This window comes from Triticum dicoccoides, chromosome 6B, assembly GCF_002162155.2.
Source record: "Triticum dicoccoides isolate Atlit2015 ecotype Zavitan chromosome 6B, WEW_v2.0, whole genome shotgun sequence".
NCBI lineage: Eukaryota > Viridiplantae > Streptophyta > Magnoliopsida > Poales > Poaceae > Triticum > Triticum dicoccoides.
Genome location: NC_041391.1, coordinates 221,414,637 through 221,421,718, shown reverse-complemented (window position 1 = coordinate 221,421,718; position 7,082 = coordinate 221,414,637).

Below are 7,082 nucleotides of genomic sequence, written 5' to 3'. Positions count from 1 at the left end.
AGGGGCAGGAGGGCGCGAGCGAGAATAATGTCCGCCGCCCCCCTTGCTCCCAATTTATAACCTCGGTTTGAATGTGGGGGAGTGGGATCATCTGCACTCCCCCTTTCCACTACCCCGCAATAAGTGCGCACATACACACGCAATAACTGCCCGGGGAAGAGCAATTGACCCTCGGAGGCTGCAATAAATCTGCGCGCGTGGGCCAAGGGCGCGCGGCAGCGGGCCCCAGCACGTCGTCCAGTCCCGTCATGCGCGTGGCCTTTCAGGCCCCTCCAACTTCCGGGCACCACGTGGCGCCCGTGCGAAGCCCGAGGGATCGCCCCAAAGATTCGATGGACTCCTCGGTTCCCGCCCCCGCCGGGACGCTGCGATCCGGTTTCTGAAAAAACCGGCACACAGTGGGTGTTGCCAGAACCGGCGCTCGCAGAACCCGCCTTGCTTAAGGGGAAAATTGCGAAGGCCCACTCATTCGAAGACGGCGGACCTTCACAGCTTCGGGGGCTGCTGTCGGGGGGATGAACCCCGGGCAGGCAACGGAACCCGGATCCTTTTCAAAAACAACGGGGCCAGCATCGCCCCTCAAGCCGGCACATGCTTGGCTGGGTCGCTCGACCCGGCCAAACCCCGCAACCCGACCGAGCTCTCCGACCCGGCAAGACGCGTCGACTCGGCCTCAACAACTAGCACAAGACAGCCGAACCCGGCACAACCAAGGCTTCCTCAACAAGCCGGCTCCACCTGTGGCGTGCTCCGCAATCCAGCCACGGGCCAGCTCCCGTCCCATCCAGGTCGTACAATGGGACGAGTCTTCAGCCACTGATGACCAAGACAGTGCCCCGCCCATGCCTCTGGCCAGCCGAAGCGTGGCCACAGTGCCCCTCACCTACCCGCTGACCAGGGCTGGCGTGGCTACAGTGCCCCCGCCATCACCGCTGATGACAGCAAGCGGCGACCTGACGGAGCGCCACTGTACACGACTCGACTCGGCCACGCCCTAATGATCGACAAGACGGCGCACAGTCCCCCTAGGCACACGGGGCCCGCACCTAGGGGAACCCGGTGAACCACAGGCCACCAGCGGTCCCAGCCTGGGTCCCCGAACATCGACAACCCAGACCCACTAGCTTGTTACATTACCATTGTACCCCTGGGGGGTTGGCCTATAAAACCCCCCAGGAGCCCACGCATACACGGGCAAGTGAAGTAGAGAGCGAGAGACAAATAACGTAGACAGCAACATCCACCCGGGGAGAAGGAGCAGCCTAAGCCTTGGCCAGCTTTCCTTCCTCCTCCACACAGCTCTAGGAGCAACCTTGTACTATCAAACATCAAACTACACTCGGTAGGACTAGGGGTGTTATCTCTCTGGAGAGACCCGAACATGGGTATGTCTGGCGTCCCGCGCTCGCTCATACCAACCCCGCCTCTGGAGCCCACCAGTGCCCTCGAGCCTCCTCCTCTCTTTAGCCATCCCATGGCATCTGCCGTGCGCCCACCACAACACTTCTTATACCTTTAATGTCCTTGGGACACGACATCTTTTCAATAGAATCAACCTTAGCTTTATCAACTTCAATACCTCTTTCAGAAATTTTATGCCCCAAGACAATACCTTCATTAACCATAAAGTGGCACTTCTCCCAATTCAAGACGAGACTAGTATCTTCACATCTCTGCAAAACTCGCTCAAGGTTGCTCAAGCAATCATCAAAAGAAGACCCATAAATGGAGAAATCATCCATGGAAACCTCACAAATCTTTTCACAAAATTCAGATAATATAGCCATCATGCATCTTTGAAAGGTAGCAGGTGCATTACATAAACCAAAAGGCATACATCTATAAGAAAAAGTACCGAAAGGGCAAGTAAAAGTGGTCTTTTCTTGATCCTCTGCTGACACAGGTATTTGAGAAAAACCAGAGTAACCATCTAGAAAGCAAAAATGTGTATGTTTAGATAATCTTTCTAGCATTTGATCAATAAAAGGTAGAGGGTAATGATCCTTTTTAGTAGCTTTATTTAACTTACGGAAATCAATTACCATCCTATAACCTGTAATAATTCTTTGCAGGGTCAATTCATCTTTATCATTAGGAACAACAGTAATACCTCGCTTCTTAGGGACACAATCGACAGGGCTTACCCACTGACTATCAGCAACGGGATATATTATACTTGCCTCCAGGAGCTTTAGTATTTCCTTTCTTACCACTTCTTTCATCTTAGGATTTCACCGTCGTTGGTGATCAATAACTGGTTTGACATCTTTCTCCAAATTTATCTTGTGTTGACATAAAGTGGGACTAATGCCCTTAAGATCATCAAGAGTATATCCAATAGCAACATGGTGCTTCTTCAGAGTTTTCAATAATCTTTCCATTTACTGCTCTGAAAGGTTAGCACTAATAATAACAGGATATATCTTCTTTTCATCAAGATAAGCATATTTGAGAGTATCAGGTAATGGTTTAAGCTCAAACACGGGATCGCCCTTGGGTGGAGGAGGATCCCCTAGAATTTCAACATGCAAGTTGTGTTTCAAAATAGGTCCCTGTTTAAAGAATACTTCATCTATCTCCCTTCTTTCATTCATAAACATATCATTTTCATGGTCTAGCAAATATTGTTCTAAAGGATCATTAGGAGGCACAGCAATAGAAGCAAGACCAATAATTTCATCCTTACTAGGCAATTCTTTATCATGGGGTTGTCTATGAAATTTAGCAAAATTAAACTCATGAGACATATCCCCTAAGCCAATCATAACAACATCCTTTTCGCAGTCTATCTTAGCATTAACAGTGTTCAAGAAGGGTCTACCAAATATAATGGGACAAAAGTCATCTTGTGGGGAACCAAGAACAAGAAAATCAGCAGGATATTAAACTTCCCCACATAATACTTCAATATCTCTAACAATCCCAATTGGTGAAATAGTATCACTATTGGCAAGCTTAATTGTAACATCTATTTCTTCTATCTCAGCAGGTGCAATATCATGCATAATTTCTTTGTATAAGGAATGAGGTATTGCACTAGCACTAGCACCCATATCACATAAGCCATGATAACAATGATCTCCTATTTTTACAAAAATCACAGGCATGCCTACAACAGGTCTATGTTTCTTAGCATCGGGTCTAGCAATTCTAGCAGCTGCATCACAGAAATAAATAACATGCCCATCAATATTATCAGCCAAGATATCTTTAACCATAGCAATACTAGGTTTAACTTTAATTTGCTCAGGTGGTGTATATGTTCTAGTATTACTCTTACGAACCACAGTTGAAGCCTTAGCATGATCCTTTATCCTAACATGGAAAGGTGGTTTCTCAATATAAGTAGTAGGAATAATGAGATCATTATAAGTGATAGTCTTTTATTCAACTTTAATAGGTGCTACTACTTTTACTTCAGTGGGAGGATTATATTTAAACCACTTCTCCTTACGGAAGTCAACATGAGTAGCAAATGATTCACAGAAGGAAGCTACTATCTCAGAGTCAAGTCCATATTTAGTGCTAAATCCATGAAAATCATCGGTATCCATAAAAGATTTAACACAATCAAACTTAGGTGTCATACCTGACTCCTTACCTTCGTCGATATCCCAATCTTCAGAGTTGCATTTAATTCTTTCCAATAAATCCCATTTGAATTCAATAGTCTTCATCATAAAAGAACCAACACAAGAAGTATCTAGCATGGAGCGATTGTTGAGAGAAAACCGAGCATAAAATTTTTGAATAATCGTTTCTCTTGAGAGATCATGATTGGGGCATGAATATAACATTGAATTAAGCCTCCCCCAAGCTTGAGCGATGCTTTCTCCTTCGCGAGGCCAAAAATTATATATATAATTACGATCACGATGAACAAGATGCATAGGATAAAACTTCTGATGAAATTCCAATTTCAATCGTTTATAGTTCCATGATCCCATATCATCACATTGCCTATACCATGTCAATGCCTCTCCCTTCAAAGATAAAGGGAAGACCTTCTTCTTGATAACATCATCGGGCATACCTGCAAGCTTAAATAATCCACAAACTTCATCCACATAGATTAGGTGTAAATCGGGATGCAATGTTCCATCTCCTATAAAGGGATTAGCTAGCAGTTTCTCTACCATACCCGAAGGAATTTCAAAGTAAACATTTTCAATAGGTTCAATAGGTTGAGGAGCAACTCTTTGCTCTTTTGGTCGGGGTGAAGATACCCCAAACAAGCCCCTAAAAGGGTTATGTTCCATACTAACAAGTGACAGTAAATTTCAGCACACTACATAAATTTTTCCTTACCAAGTTCCACTTACCAAAGGCGCTTCACTCCCCGGCAACGGCGCCAGAAAAGAGTCCTGATGACCCAAAAGTGTAGGGGATCTATCGTAGTCCTTTCGATAAGTAAGAGTGTCGAACCCAACAAGGAGCAGAAGGAAATGACAAGCGGTTTTCAGTAAGGTATTCTCTGCAAGCACTGAAATTATCGGTAATAGATAGTTTTGTGATAAGGTAATTTGTAACGGGTAATAAGCAATGAAAGTAAATAAGGTGCAGCAAGATGGCCCAATACTTTTTGTAGCAAAGGACAAGCCTGGAGAAGTTCTTATATAGAGAAAAGCGCTCCCAAGGACACATGGGAATTATCGTCAAACTAGTTTTCATCACGTTCATATGATTTGCGTTCGTTACTTTGATAATTTGATATGTGGGTGGACCGGTGCTTGGGTACTGCCCTTTCTTGGACAAGCATCCCACTTATGATTAACCCCTATTACGAGCATCTGCAACTACAAAATAAGTATTAAGGTAAACCTAGCCATAGCATGAAACATATGGATCCAAATCAGCCCCTTACGGAGCAACACATAAACTAGGGTTTAAGCTTCTGTCACTCTAGCAACCCATCATCTACTTATTACTTTCCAATGCCTTCCTCTAGGCCCAAATAATGGTGAAGTGTCATGTAGTTGACATTCACATAACACCACCAGAGGAGAGACAACATACATCTCATCAAAATACCGAACGAATACCAAATTCACATGACTACTTATAGCAAGACTTCACCCATGTCCTCAGGAACAAACATAACTACTCACAAAGCATATTCATGTTCATGATCAGAGGGGTATTAATATGCATTAAGGATCTGAACAAATGATCTTCCACGGAATAAACCAACTAGCATCAACTACAAGGAGTAATCAACACTACTAGCAACCCACAGGTACCAATCTGAGGTTTGGGGACAAAGATTAGATACAAGAGATGAAGTAGGGTTTGAGAGGAGATGGTGCTGGTGAAGATGTTGATGGAGCTTGACCCCCTCCCGATGAGAGGATCGTTGGTGATGACGATGGCGATGATTTCCCCCTCCCGGAGGGAAGTTTCCCCGGCAGAACAGCTCCGCCGGAGCCCTAGATTGGTTCTGCCAAGGTTCTGCCTCGTGGCTATGGAGTTTCGTCCCGAAAGCTTGCTTATGATTTTTTCCAGGGTAAAAGACTTCATATAGCAGAAGATGGGTACCGGAGGGCTGCAGGTGTCCCACGAGGCAGGGGGGCGCCCAGGGGGTAGGGCACGCCCCCACCCTCGTGGCCAGGGTGTGGGCCCCCTTTGGTATTTCTTCCACTCAGTATTTTTTATTAAATCCAAAAATAACTTTCGTGGAGTTTCAGGACTTTTGGAGCTGTGCAGAATAGGTCTCTAATATTTGCTCCTTTTCCAGCCTAGAATCCCAGCTGCCGGCATTCTCCCTCTTCATGTAAACCTTGTAAAATAAGAGAGAATAGCCATAAGTATTGTGACATAGCGTGTAATAACAGCCCATAATGCAATAAATATCGATATAAAAGCATGATGCAAAATGGACGTATCACTCCCCCCCCCCCACCGGGAGCCTTGTCCCCCAAGGCAAAGGGGGTATCTGCCCTAGGGGAGCGCCCCCACCCCTTCTGGTTACGTGGGAAAGGGTGCTGGGAGCGCACAACCCCTTAGTAGGATGGTTGCCCCCTCCCCTTGGCCCATGGGGCCCCCCAACACTTGTCGGGGCCCCCCGAAACCCCTTTCGGTGATGCTGGTCATCATCCGGTACCACCGGAACAATTTCGGACTCCAATAGCCTTCATCCAATATATCAATCTTCACCTCCGGACCATTTTGAAGTTCCTCGTCACGTCCGAGATCTCATCCGGGACTCCAAACAACCTTCGGTAACCACCATAACGATTGAACTATACTTATATCGTCACCAAACGTTAAGTGTGTAGACCCTGCGGGTTCGAGAACTATGCAGACATGGCCGAGACACCTCTACGGCCAATAACCAATAGCGGGACATGGATGCCCATAGTGGTTCCTACATATTCTACGAAGATCTTATCGGACGAACCTCGATGTCAAGGATTCACCTAATCCTGTATGTAGTTCCCTTTGTCTATCGGTATGTTACTTGTCCGAGATTCTATCGTCGGTATCCCCATACCTAGTTCAATCTCGTTACAGGAAAGTCTCTTTACTCATCCGTAATGTAAGATCTTGTGGCTAACCCATTAGTCACATTGCTTGCAAGCTTACTATGATGTTGTATTACCTGTTGGGTTCTATGGTAGGGTGCGTCGACTGCAAATTAAAATTTCCTACGCGCAGAACAACCAAGAACATGCTACGGGAGATGGATCACAGATTGGTACCACTAGACGCGCAGTGCCGTGCAGCGGAAGTAGAGTTGAGGCAGCACGTTTCCGGAGTCACCTCGCGTCCTTAGAGTCGTCTCCTCCTTGCCGGTCTCCCACGTAGCAGAACGGATCCCGTGAACAGGTTCGCCGGAGCGGCGCAAGTGCACCGCCTCTAACGGTATCCGCGCGTGCAGGAGGAACATTGTGCAGCGGATTGCTAGGTCCGATCACACAACCGGCAGCGAGTGGAGGTGGCTATTCACAACACATGCAAACCCTAGTGACAGCGTTGAAGCGATCAACCTCATGAGTGTGCTGCACCTCCACTTTATATAGGCATCCGTCGTGGGCTCAACACTTGGGCCTCGCATGGACCCTAAAGCCCACAAGTCTACTCGG